Genomic DNA, 14,155 nt, shown 5'->3' on the forward strand with positions numbered 1-14,155 from the left:
AAGTGGTGATCTCTCTGGCTTTAGCTGGAGGTGGTCGGTCGCCTCAGGGAGCTGGATGGGGTGAGGTCTCGTGTGCATGAGGTGCAGCCGTCAGTGTCCGGGGGAGCTCCCTCCATCTCGGATCCAAGGGTTAGATTTCGTGGGAGATGAGAAGTGGTGATCTCTCTGGCTTTAGCTGGAGGTGGTCGGTCGCCTCAGGGAGCTGGATGGGGTGAGGTCTCGTGTGCATGAGGTGCAGCCGTCAGTGTCCGGGGTGAGCTCCCTCCAGTCTTGGATTCTGGAGGACTGAGGGCAGCCGTCAGTGTCCGGGGGGATCTCCCTCCATCTCGGATCCAAGGGTTAGATTTCGTGGGAGATGAGAAGTGGTGATCTCTCTGGCTTTAGCTGGAGGTGGTCGGTCGCCTCAGGGAGCTGGATGGGGTGAGGTCTCGTGTGCATGAGGTGCAGCCGTCAGTGTCCGGGGGGAGCTCCCTCCAGTCTTGAATTCTGGAGGACTGAGGTGCAGCCGTCAGTGTCCGGGGCAGCTGCATTCAGTCTTGGATCCAAGGGTCCAGGAGATCTGGCGTTGTGGAGGACTGAGGGGCAGCCGTCAGTGTCCGGGGGGAGCTCCCTCCAGTCTTGAATTCTGGAGGACTGAGGTGCAGCCGTCAGTGTCCGGGGGAGCTCCGTCCAGTCTCGGATCCAAGGGTCCAGGAGATCTGGCGTTGTGCAGGACTGAGGGGCAGCCGTCAGTGTCCGGGGGAGCTCCCTCCATCTCGGATCCAAGGGTTAGATTTCGTGGGAGATGAGAAGTTGTGATCTCTCTGGCTTTAGCTGGAGGTGGTCGGTCGCCTCAGGGAGCTGGATGGGGTGAGGTCTCGTGTGCATGAGGTGCAGCCGTCAGTGTCCGGGGGGAGCTCCCTCCAGTCTTGGATTCTGGAGGACTGAGGGCAGCCGTCAGTGTCCGGGGGAGCTCCCTCCATCTCGGATCCAAGGGTTAGATTTCGTGGGAGATGAGAAGTGGTGATCTCTCTGGCTTTAGCTGGAGGTGGTCGGTCGCCTCAGGGAGCTGGATGGGGTGAGGTCTCGTGTGCATGAGGTGCAGCCGTCAGTGTCCGGGGGGAGCTCCCTCCAGTCTTGGATTCTGGAGGACTGAGGGCAGCCGTCAGTGTCCGGGGGAGCTCCCTCCATCTCGGATCCAAGGGTTAGATTTCGTGGGAGATGAGAAGTGGTGATCTCTCTGGCTTTAGCTGGAGGTGGTCGGTCGCCTCAGGGAGCTGGATGGGGTGAGGTCTCGTGTGCATGAGGTTGCAGGTCGGATTTGGGTGTCATCGGTGTGAAGCTGGGAGAGGACTCCTGAGGGTCGTGCAGAGGGGTTTGAAGTAGAGCTTGAATAGGGTTGGGGAGACAGTCGAACTTTGGGGGACCCCGTGTTGCAGGCTGAGTGGATCTGGGGCGGCATTTCCAATGTTCACTATTTTTGGGGTGTGAGATGAACCCCCGAAGGGCAGCCCCCATCCCAGGTTTCCGGGTGTCCAGTGTTAATCCTACCCAGGGAGTGTGGGACCCCGTGAGGTAGATGTATCCACGTCACGTGTGTTCTGCAGAGTGGATCCCGGGGGGTGTGTATTGTCTCCCCCACACCTGACGAGGGCTCGTGGGGGGCTGGGGTAGCATGCCACGACTAGTGGGGGCACAATTTGTAGGGACCGAGCGTTGTTTCCGAACAGATGCTGCTTGGCATTGATGGCAGAATCACCTGCTCTGGAAATGGTCCGGGGCGGCGCCTTTGGCGTTCAGTGCCTTTGTTAGTAACATTGAGAACAGCAGCTCTCTAAGGTGATTCCTTCATTTTATGGGAGGAGATTGCCTGGGTGAGTACTCGACGTCTGGCCTCACTCCTAAAGAAAGTCAAAGCACAAACTTGAAGCAAGCCAGGGAGGAGGGGCACCGGGGGTCCGGAGAGGCCAGTGCCCAGTTACTACTGGACGCCTGGACCCACAGGCTTTGGAGGGTTAGCTTGGAAGGACCTGGTGTGAAAGATGAACACTGCAGTAACATTGCTTGTCACTAACACTTGTCACCCCGACCCCCAGACCCCAAGCTGCCCCCCTACGGTGCTCCCAACACAGGCTCAGATGGAAACGATGGCGACGACTGGACTGACGTCACAGGGTCGGATGATGACGGAGCTGGTAATCCCGGCGGAAGTGACGCCAAAGGCTGGGCTGATGATCGTGACGACAACAGCGGGGCTGCCATCAAAGGTGAGCTGGTGACGTCATGAGGGTAGACGGGTGGCCTTGTGGGGTCACATGAACGGTCGGGGTTGGTAGCTCATCGCCATGAACTCCAGGGTGTGCAGTGTGCAAACACTGGCCCCTGACCGCTGCCCAGTGTGCCAACACTGGCCCCTGACCGCTGCCCAGTGTCCAAATACTAGCCCCTGACCGCTGCTCACTGTGCACTGGCCCCTGACCGCTGCCCAGTGTGCAAACACTGGCCCCTGACCGCTGTTCAGACCCCCGCTGGCGGGGTGCGCACTGAAGGCTGTTGTCAGGGTGATCCAGGCACGTACTACAATGAGTGATGCTCAGTGTCCGTGGAGTGGACTCCGAGCCCCGAAGCCTGCGCTGGGTGGTAATAACTTACGCTGAAGCACTGACCATGAACACAGACTGTAAACTGCCACCAAGTAGCGGACGTCTGAAGTAGTACTCTGAGTATCTCCACGAGAGGGGTAAGAGTATTTACTCAGTACGCTTCCACTGATGTATTCACAGGGATCTGTGAGGGGTGATCCCTGTTGAGGAACACAAGCCTATAACACCCAGAAGGTATTCATTGTGTTAACTCAAGCTGTAGTCACAAGACCTCATTCACTCCAGAGAGCTGTTAGCTCAGTTTAATACTCACTACTGTCCGCGAACACCTGATGGATGCGAATCTTAGGAGAGAGAAGCATTTTATGTTTTTTGACAAAGCACGAGGAATCTTGAGTACTGTTACCTCGAGTCGTGAAGCGCTGCACGGTGGGCACTCAGTGTGAGGCGCTAGAGTGCATGGAGGGGATGTAACGGAGAGGAAGCCTCTCCTGCGAGCATCCTGCAGTAAGGCGTTCAAGTAGTGACCTTGGCTTGGTCCTCAGTCGAAGAGTACTCTGCCAGGGCGTCCTTTACTCCTCAGTGTGGGGGTGCTCGAGCAGTGTGAGTAAGAGTATGTGAAGTGTGGGATGGTAAACACCAGCATCTGTTGGGTGAGAAGTAACGAGCTGTGTGCACTCCTGCAGGAGGCCTCACTCAGTGCTGAATGAGCATACCTCAGGGTTGTATTACACACCCTGGGTACTGGTCCCTTCCCTGGACTCCCCCATCATAGGAGAGGAGGTAATCTGTGCACAACAGTCACTTCTGGGTATTACTTGCAGGTGCTGCTGGCATGCAGTGGTGCACTGCGCGGCTCTGGTCGCGGGGAATGTGGATGCAAATGTGGATGTATAGTAGTGCCACTGCAGAGCCCTGGTCGTGTGGGAGTACCTGTACACGTAGCAGTGTCACTGGAGAGCCCTGGTCGCGTGGGAGTACCTGTACACGTAGCAGTGTCACTGTAGAGCCCTGGTTGTGTGGGAGTACCTGTACACGTAGCAGTGCCACTGGAGAGCACTGGTCGCGTGGGAGTACCTGTACACGTAGTAGTGCCACTGCAGAGCCCTGGTCGTGTGGGAGTACCTGTACATGTAGTAGTGCCACCTCAGAGCACTGGTCTTGTGGGAGTACCTGTACACGTAGCAGTGCCACTGCAGAGCCCTGGTCGCGTGGGAGTACCTGCACACGTAGCAGTGTCACTGGAGAGCCCTGGTCGCGTGGGAGTACCTGTACACGTAGCAGTGTCACTGGAGAGCCCTGGTCGCGTGGGAGTACCTGTACACGTAGCAGTGCCACTGCAGAGCCCTGGTCGCGTGGGAGTACCTGTACACGTAGCAGTGCCACTGCAGAACCCTGGTCGTGTGGGAGTACCTGCACATCTAGTAGTGCCACTGCAGAGCCCTGCTCACGTGGGAGTACCTGTACACGTAGCAGTGTCACTGGAGAGCCCTGGTCGTGTGGGAGTACCTGTACACGTAGCAGTGCCACTGGAGAGCCCTGGTCGCGTGGGAGTACCTGTACACGTAGCAGTGTCACTGTAGAGCCCTGGTTGCCTGGGAGTACCTGTACACGTAGCAGTGCCACTGCAGAGCCCTGGTCGCGTGGGAGTACCTGTACAAGTAGCAGTGTCACTGGAGAGCCCTGGTCGCGTGGGAGTACCTGTACACGTAGCAGTGTCACTGTAGAGCACTGGTTGTGTGGGAGTACCTGTACACGTAGCAGTGCCACTGCAGAGCCCTGGTCGCGTGGGAGTACCCATACATGTAGCAGTGCCACTGGAGAGCCCTGGTCGTGTGGGAGTACCCATACATGTAGCAGTGCCACTGGAGAGCCCTGGTCGTGTGGGAGTACCTGTACATGTAGCAGTGCCACTGCAGAGGCCTGGTCGCGTGGGAGTACCTGTACATGAAGTAGTGCCACTGCAGAGGCCTGGTCACGTGGGAGTACCTGTACATGAAGCAATGCCACTGCAGAGGCCTGGTCACGTGGGAGTACCTGTACATGTAGTAGTGCCACTGCAGAGCCCTGGTCCTGTGGGAGTACCTGTACACGTAGCAGTGCCACTGCAGAGCCCTGGTCACGTGGGAGTACCTGTACACGTATCAGTGCCACTGGAGAGCCCTGGTCTTGTGGGAGTACCTGCACATGTAGTTCTGCAACTACAGAGCACTGCTCGCGTGGGAGTACCTGTACACGGAGCAGTGTCACTGTAGAGCCCTGGTTGTGTGGGAGTACCTGTACACGTAGCAGTGCCACTGCAGAGCCCTGGTCGTGTGGGAGTACCTGTACACATAGCAGTGCCACCTCAGAGCCCTGGTCGCGTGGGAGTACCTGTACATGTAGCAGTGTCACTGGAGTGCACTTATCGCGTGGGAGTACCTTTACACGGAGCAGTGTCACTGAAGAGCCCTGGCTGCCTGGGAGTACCTGTGCACGTAGCAGTGTCACTGGAGAGCATGGGTCGCGTGGGAGTACCTGCACATGTAGTAGTGTCACCGGAGAGCCCTGGTCGCGTGGGAGTACCTGTACCTGTAGCAGTGTCACTGCAGAGCCCTGGTCGCGTGGGAGTACCTGTACATGTAGCAGTGTCACTGCAGAGCCCTGGTTGCGTGGGAATACCTGTACATGTAGTAGTGCCACTGCAGAGGCCTTGTCGCTTGGGAGTACCTATACATGTAGCAGTCTCACTGCAGAGCCCTGGTCGCGTGGGAGTACCTGTACACGTAGCAGTGCCACTGCAGAGCCCTGGTCGCGTGGGAGTACCTGTACACGTAGCAGTGTCACTGGAGAGCCCTGGTCGTGTGGGAGTACCTGTACATGTAGTAGTGTCACTGGAGAGCATGGGTCGCGTGGGAGTACCTGCACATGTAGTAGTGTCACTGGAGAGCCCTGGTCGTGTGGGAGTACCTGTACATGTAGCAGTGTCACTGCAGAGCCCTGGTCGCGTGGGAGTACCTGTACACGTAGCAGTGTCACTGGAAAGCCCTGGTCGCGTGGGAGTACCTGTACACGTAGCAGTGCCACTGGAGAGCCCTGGTCGCGTGGGAGTACCTGTACATGTAGCAGTGTCACTGGAGAGCCCTGGTCGTGTGGGAGTACCTGTACATGTAGTAGTGTCACTGGAGAGCATGGGTCGCGTGGGAGTACCTGTATATGTAGTAGTGCCACCTCAGAGCACTGGTCTCGTGGGAGTACCTGTACACGTAGCAGTGCCACTGCAGAGCCCTGGTCGCGTGGGAGTACCTGTACACGTAGCAGTGTCACTGGAGAGCCCTGGTCGCGTGGGAGTACCTGTACACGTAGCAGTGTCACTGGAGAGCCCTGTTCATGTGGGAGTACCTGTGCATGTAGTAGTGCCACTGCAGAGCCCTGGTCGCTTGGGAGTACCTGTACATGTAGTAGTGTCACTGGAGAGCATGGGTCACGTGGGAGTATCTGTACACATAGCAGTGTCACTGGAGAGCCCTGGTCACGTGGGAGTACCTGTACACGTAGCAGTGCCACTGGAGAGCCCTGGTCGCGTGGGAGTACCTGTACATGTAGCAGTGTCACTGGAGAGCCCTGGTCGTGTGGGAGTACCTGCACACGGAGCAGTGCCACTGTAGAGCCCTGGTTGTGTGGGAGTACCTGTACATGTAGTAGTGCCACTGGAGAGCCCTGGTCTCGTGGGAGTACCTGTACACGTAGCAGTGTCACTGGAGAGCCCTGGTCGCGTGGGAGTACCTGTACACGGAGCAGTGTCACTGTAGAGCCCTGGTTGTGTGGGAGTACCTGTACACGTAGCAGTGCCACTGCAGAGCCCTGGTCGTGTGGGAGTACCTGTACACATAGCAGTGCCACCTCAGAGCCCTGGTCGCGTGGGAGTACCTGTACATGTAGCAGTGTCACTGGAGTGCACTGGTCGCGTGGGAGTACCTTTACACGGAGCAGTGTCACTGAAGAGCCCTGGTTGCCTGGGAGTACCTGTGCACGTAGCAGTGTCACTGGAGAGCATGGGTCGCGTGGGAGTACCTGCACATGTAGTAGTGTCACCGGAGAGCCCTGGTCGCGTGGGAGTACCTGTACATGTAGCAGTGTCACTGCAGAGCCCTGGTCACCTGGGAGTACCTGTACATGTAGCAGTGTCACTGCAGAGCCCTGGTCGCGTGGGAGTACCTGTACATGTAGTAGTGCCACTGCAGAGCCCTGGTAGCTTGGGAGTACCTGTACATGTAGTAGTGCCACTGCAGAGCCCTGGTTGCGTGGGAGTACCTGTACATGTAGTAGTGCCACTGCAGAGGCCTGGTCGCTTGGGAGTACCTATACATGTAGCAGTCTCACTGCAGAGCCCTGGTCGCGTAGGAGTACCTGTACACGTAGCAGTGCCACTGCAGAGCCCTGGTCGCGTGGGAGTACCTGTACACGTAGCAGTGCCACTGCAGAGCCCTGGTCGCGTGGGAGTACCTGTACACGTAGCAGTGTCACTGGAGAGCCCTGGTCGTGTGGGAGTACCTGTACATGTAGTAGTGTCACTGGAGAGCATGGGTCGCGTGGGAGTACCTGCACATGTAGTAGTGTCACTGGAGAGCCCTGGTCGTGTGGGAGTACCTGTACATGTAGCAGTGTCACTGCAGAGCCCTGGTCGCGTGGGAGTACCTGTACACGTAGCAGTGTCACTGGAAAGCCCTGGTCGCGTGGGAGTACCTGTACACATAGCAGTGCCACTGGAGAGCCCTGGTCGCGTGGGAGTACCTGTACATGTAGCAGTGTCACTGGAGAGCCCTGGTCGTGTGGGAGTACCTGTACATGTAGTAGTGTCACTGGAGAGCATGGGTCGCGTGGGAGTACCTGTATATGTAGTAGTGCCACCTCAGAGCACTGGTCTCGTGGGAGTACCTGTACACGTAGCAGTGCCACTGCAGAGCCCTGGTCGCGTGGGAGTACCTGTACACGTAGCAGTGTCACTGGAGAACCCTGGTCGCGTGGGAGTACCTGTACACGTAGCAGTGTCACTGGAGAGCCCTGGTCATGTGGGAGTACCTGTGCATGTAGTAGTGCCACTGCAGAGCCCTGGTCGCTTGGGAGTACCTGTACATGTAGTAGTGTCACTGGAGAGCATGGGTCACGTGGGAGTATCTGTACACATAGCAGTGTCACTGGAGAGCCCTGGTCACGTGGGAGTACCTGTACACGTAGCAGTGCCACTGGAGAGCCCTGGTCGCGTGGGAGTACCTGTACATGTAGCAGTGTCACTGGAGAGCCCTGGTCGTGTGGGAGTACCTGCACACGGAGCAGTGCCACTGTAGAGCCCTGGTTGTGTGGGAGTACCTGTACATGTAGTAGTGCCACTGGAGAGCCCTGGTCTCGTGGGAGTACCTGTACACGTAGCAGTGTCACTGGAGAGCCCTGGTCACGTGGGAGTACCTGTACACGTAGCAGTGCCACTGGAGAGCCCTGGTCGCGTGGGAGTACCTGTACACGTAGCAGTGTCACTGGAGAGCCCTGGTCGTGTGGGAGTACCTGTACATGTAGTAGTGTCACTGCAGAGCACTGCTCGCGTGGGGGTACCTGCACATGTAGTCGTGCCACTGCAGAGCACTGGTCGTCTGGTTTATTGTCAGCATCTTGGTTCTGGCTGTGACTTGCTCAGTTGATAATGTAACCCCCTGTGCTTTTATTTCAGGTCCTGGTAACTCATCAGGAGTAAAAGGCAACCAGAGTGCTCCAGATCAGCCATGAGCTTGGACTTCCAGCATCCGAGGCACCACAAAGAGGTACAGCGCATCACCTGGGTTACAGGGACAGGTACAGCGCATCACCTGGGTTACAGGGACAGGGTCAGCGCATCACCGGGGTTACAGGGACAGGTGCAGCGCATCACCGGGGTTACAGGGACAGGGTCAGCGCATCACAGGGGTTACAGGGACAGGGTCAGCGCATCACCGGGGTTACAAGGACAGGGTCAGCGCATCACCGGGGTAACAGGGACAGGTACAGTGCATCACCGGGGTTACAAGGACAGGTACAGCGCATCACCGGGGTTACAAGGACAGGTACAGCGCATCACCTGGGTTACATGGACGGGTACAGCGCATCACCGGAGTTACAGGGACAGGTACAGCGCATCACTGGGGTTACACGGACGGGTACAGCGCATCACCGGGGTTACAGGGACAGGTACAGCGCATCACCTGGGTTACTCAGACAGGTGCAGCGCATCACCGGGGTTACAGGGACCGGTACAGCGCATCACCTGGGTTACAGGGACAGGTACAGCGCATCACCGGGGTTACTCAGACAGGTGCAGCGCATCACCGGGGTTACAGGGACAGGTACAGCGCATCACCAGGGTTACACGGACAGGTACAGCGCATCACCGGGGTTACAGGGACAGGTACAGCGCATCACCGGGGTTACACAGACAGGTACAGCCATCACCGGGGTTACAGGGACAGGGTCTGCGCATCGCTGGGATTACAGGGACAGGTACAGCGCATCACCTGCATTACAGGGACAAGGTCAGCGCATCACCGGGGTTACAGGGACAGGGTCAGCGCATCACCGGGGTTACAGGGACAGGTACAGCGCATCACCTGGGTTACAGGGACAGGTACAGCGCATCACCGGGGTTACAGGGACAAGTACAGCGCATCTCTGGGGTTACACGGACAGGTACAGCGCATCACCGGGGTTACAGGGACAGGTACAGCGCATCACCTGGGTTACAGGGACAGGTACAGCGTATCACCGGGGTAACAGGGACAGGTACAGCGCACCACCGGTGTTACACGGACAGGTACATCGCATCACCTGGGTTACAGGTGCAGGTACAGCGCATCACCGGGGTGAAAGGGACAGGGTCAGCGCACCACTGGGGTTACAGGGACAGGTACAGCGCATCACTGAGTTTACAGGGACAGGTACAGCGCAGCACCAGGGTTACAGGGACAGGGTCAGCGGATCACCGGGGTTACAGTGACAGGGTCAGCGCATCACCTGGGTTAAAGGGAAAGGTACAGCGCATCACCTGGGTTACACAAACAAGTACAACGCATAACCTGGGTTACAGGAACAGGTACAGCACATCACCTGGGTTACAGGGACTAGTACAGCGCATCACATGAGTTACAGGGACAGGTACAGCGCATCACCTGGAAAACAGGGACAGGTACAGCGCATCACCTGGGTGACAGGTACAGCACATCACACGGGTTACAGGGATAGGTACAGCGTATCACCTGGGTTACAGGGACAGGTACAGCGCATCACACGGGTTACAGGGACCGGTACAGCGCATCACCTGCGTTACAGGGACAGGTACAGAGCATCACCTGGCTTACAGGACAGGGTCAGCGCATCACACAGGTTACAGGGACAGGTGCAGGGCATCACCGGGGTTACATGCACAGGTACAGCGCTTCACCTGGGTTACAGGGACAGGGTCAGCGCATCACCTGGGTTACAGGGACAGGTACAGCGCATCACCTGGGATGCAGGGACAGGTACAGTGCATCACCTGGGGTACAGGGACAGGTACAGTGCATCACCTGGGTTACAGGGACAGCGCATCGCCTGGGTTACAGGGACAGGTACAATGCATCACTGGGGTTACAGGGACAGGTACAGCGCATCGCCTGGGTTACAGGGACAGGTCCACGCATCACGTGGGTTACACAGGCAGGTACAGCGCATCACCGGGGTTACAGGGACAGGTACAGCGCATCGCCTGGGTTACAGGGACAGGTACAGCGCATCACGTGGGTTACAGGGGCAGGTACAGCTCATCGCCTGGGTTTACAGGGACAGGTACAGCGCATCGCCTGGGTTACAGGGACAGGGACAGGTACAGCGCATCACCAGGGTTACACGGACAGGTACAGTGCATCGCCTGGGTTTACAGGGAGAGGTACAGCGCATCGCCTGGGTTACAGGGACAGGTACAGCGCATCACGTGGGTTACATGGGCAGGTACAGTGCATCACGTGGGTTACAGGGACAGGTACAGCGCATCGCCTGGGTTACAGGGACAGGTACAGCGCATCACGTGGGTTACAGGGGCAGGTACAGCGCATCACCCGGGTTACAGGGACAGGTATAGCGCATCACGTGGGTTACACGGGCAGGTACAGCGCATCACGAGGGTTACAGGGGCAGGTACAGCGCATCGCCTGGGTTACAGGGACAGGTACAGCGCATCACGTGGGTTACAGGGGCAGGTACAGCGCATCACCCGGGTTACAGGGACAGGTATAGCGCATCACGTGGGTTACACGGGCAGGTACAGCGCATCACGAGGGTTACAGGGGCAGGTACAGCGCATCGCCTGGGTTACAGGGACAGGTACAGCGCATCACGTGGGTTACACGGGCAGGTACAGCGCATCACGAGGGTTACAGGGGCAGGTACAGCGCATCGCCTGGGTTACAGGGACAGGTACAGCGCATCACGTGGGTTACAGGGGCAGGTACAGCGCATCACCCGGGTTACAGGGACAGGTATAGCGCATCACGTGGGTTACACGGGCAGGTACAGCGCATCACGAGGGTTACAGGGGCAGGTACAGCGCATCACCCGGGTTACACGGACAGGATGGCGTGAATGCGCTATACCGATGCAAGCTGATGATGCAAAAGACATTTTGTCCGAACAACGACCCAACACACGCGTTGACAAACGACTAGCGCCCCTTGTGGGAATCACCCACATCTAGTGTTGGCTCCTCAAACCCTTGTCCCTCCCCTAGTGTAGGCCAACCCTGCTCCCCGGCCAGGGATGGACGCAGATGTTGTGCCCTGCTCCTTCCAGCCCTCCTATAGAGAGTCTGGAGGTTACACTGAAGCCTGCTCCAAGGGTCCAGGAGACAGGAAGTGCTACATTGACCTGTCTCCAGGCATTGGATCAGTGGCAGCTGAGGACAGTTCCGTTGTCAGTAGTGGCTACAAGTAGCAGACAGTGATGTATCTCTTTCACCTGCTTCCGGCTAGGACTGTACCACTGTAAGGGGGGCCGCTGCACTGACCGCTCTAGGACTGTACCACTGTAGGGGGGTCGCTGCACTCACAGCTCTATGCTTCCTGCTAGGACTGTACCACTGTAGGGGGGTCGCTGCGCTCACATCTCTATGCTTCCTGCTAGGACTGTACCACTGTAGGGGGGGATCGCTGCACTCACAGCTCTATGATTTCACCTAGGACTGTACCACTGTAAGGGGGGGTCCCTGCACTGACCGCTCTAGGACTGTACCACTGTAGGGGGGTCTGTGCACTCACAGCTCTACGCTTCCGGCTACGACTGTACCACTGTAGGGGGGTCGCTGCACTCACAGCTCTATGCTTCCGGCAAGGACTGTACCACTGTAAGGGGGCCGCTGCTCTCACAGCTCTATGCTTCCGGCTAGGACTGTACCACTGTAGGTGGGGGGTCGTCCTTTCGGCTTGTACTGTACCACTATAAGGGGTCGCTGTAGTCACTGCTCGCATGTCCTCTCAAGGTCCATACACAACAAATAAAAATAAAAACAATGAGTGAAAACGCCAGAAAACATGAAGAGTAGTGCGCACTGCTTGAGGGGCTGTGGGGTGGCGGGCCTCTGTCCTACTGGTGGCATGCGAATGGTAACAACATGTCTGTCCCTCTCAGGAGCCCGTCGGCTGACCCTCATGCTGCGGAGACCCTCACTAGACCTACAGATGTGGTGGACGTACACCCTGCAGACATCACACCAACTGAACACGGCCAAGGTACTCTACTGGGCGAGTCCAGCGATGACCCTGCCAGGGATCACACCTGCTGTGGAAATCAACCATCCGAGGCTGTGGTGGTGGCCCTCTTCCACAAACATGGCGCTGCGTCATGACCAGGGACACACACTACTCGCTGCCGACTCCAGCCCAAACAAGATGGCGTCTCTCTACCAGACCAATGCTGTGTTCAACATGTGTGTACGCACTGAGGAATAAAATATTTAAAAGTAAACAGAGAATTCATTGACTCTCAATGGAAGTCAGAGCTATACTGATCGCTGCCCACAGTACTCCTTCTGTTTCCTCTTCCCCCTCGTTTATTAGTTCCACATTTAAACCCCTCGCCTGGTGCAACAGCGGTCCTCTCCCACGCGCACTCCACTGCTAAGAAATACCACACACTACACACCAGTATTCTCATGCCTTGATCTGTACATAGCGGACCGAGATGAGGTACACTGTCCAGGCAACCCCCGGAGGTATCCAGAGGCACAAATTACACCCCAAATGCTCTCTATCCGGGTCGAGTGGCCGAGCAGTTAGGCGTATCAGAGGGGAGTGCTAAGCATATAAAGCACATACTCATGCAGTTAGTGAGACACACTCAGTAAAGAAATCCAACACCAATTTATAAAAAGAATACACAATTTTATATACATTTTGATACCAAGGTCACCGGGGTCAGGTGAGTTCTTTTCAAGCTATTAATTTTTTATAGTTTTTAAAAGTAGACACTGTGGACCTGATTACAACTTCAGCAGAGGGGATTACTCCATCCCAAATGTGACGGATATCCCGCCCTCCGAATCACGAGTCCATTATATCCTATGGAACACGTATAACGGTGGGCGGGATGTCCGTCACATTTGGCACGGACTAATCCCTTCCGCCAAAGTCGTAATCAGGCCAAGTATTTTTCAGGAAGCTGAAATGCAATCCTATGGAGTAATCCAGGTAGAGTACAACGACTTACGGGACCAATCTCCTGGATGTAGGAGGGTTTTGGGGCAAGGTCCAAGGCCACCCCAACACGTCACCTCGGGGAGCTCTGGTGCGTCCGGTGGCAGAGATGTGTTATGGCATTAGGTGTCCCATTCAAGTCCATGGGGATCGGCCCAGTTACAAAGTCTCTGGAGAGATAGACTGGAAGGACAGCCCGGGGGAACCCATGGGAGGCTCAACCCTTGAGGTCCTTGGGCACGTAGAGGCACCATCAGTCCACTCCACCTCAGGTTATGGGGCTGAGGTGCAGGGGTGGAGAAGGGGGACAAAAGAAACTACAAAAGATGAGCAGCTGAGAAGAGTGGACCACAAGTCACTACCAAATCAGGTTGTCCACAGACTGCTGCATGGCTCTAGGAGCCCCACTAGACTACTGCTCTGACATTGCGTCTCCGAAGTCTTCCCCAGGAGAGATGTCAGTTGTCCAGCTCTGTACTGCTTGTAGCAGACCTGCAGGCCCGGTGGCTGATGGGCAGTCCACCTGCATCTGGGCATGGACAGGCACACTGTCGGTGTGGCACCGTGAACAGCTCCAACTACATGGCGAAGTTGCTATTGTGTCCATTCACTTGAGTGGGTAGGTTGGTTGGACCCAGGCCCTTCCATATCATCTATGCGTGAGCAGGGTCAGTAAAGACATATATAAGGTCTCATGTATCACTTTCAGGCAGGAAGGGAATAAGAGGGCATATTTAAGGGCCAAACCCAGCAGCCTTTCCTTTGCAGCCACAAAAGAGGCTCTGCAAAGCTGGATTGCTGTGGTAAAGTCAGGAAAATTGGAAACATTTGATACTCCCTCCAATATAG

The 14,155-nt window shown here is 56.7% G+C and overlaps 1 long non-coding RNA gene across 2 annotated transcripts in view; it reads left to right on the forward strand.

The window, feature by feature from the left end:
- The window catches only part of LOC138301444 (uncharacterized), a 50,906-nt gene extending 38,328 nt beyond the window's left edge, over positions 1-12,578 (forward strand). For both annotated transcript variants that reach the window (XR_011205109.1, XR_011205110.1), the window contains exons 3-5: positions 2,076-2,246; positions 8,287-8,377; positions 12,243-12,578. This is a non-coding gene — a long non-coding RNA (uncharacterized lncRNA). The remainder of the gene's footprint in view (positions 1-2,075; positions 2,247-8,286; positions 8,378-12,242) is intronic.
- The last annotated feature ends 1,577 nt before the right edge of the window (positions 12,579-14,155 follow it).

The sequence above is a fragment of the Pleurodeles waltl genome, chromosome 6, assembly GCF_031143425.1.
Source record: "Pleurodeles waltl isolate 20211129_DDA chromosome 6, aPleWal1.hap1.20221129, whole genome shotgun sequence".
Taxonomy (NCBI): domain Eukaryota; kingdom Metazoa; phylum Chordata; class Amphibia; order Caudata; family Salamandridae; genus Pleurodeles; species Pleurodeles waltl.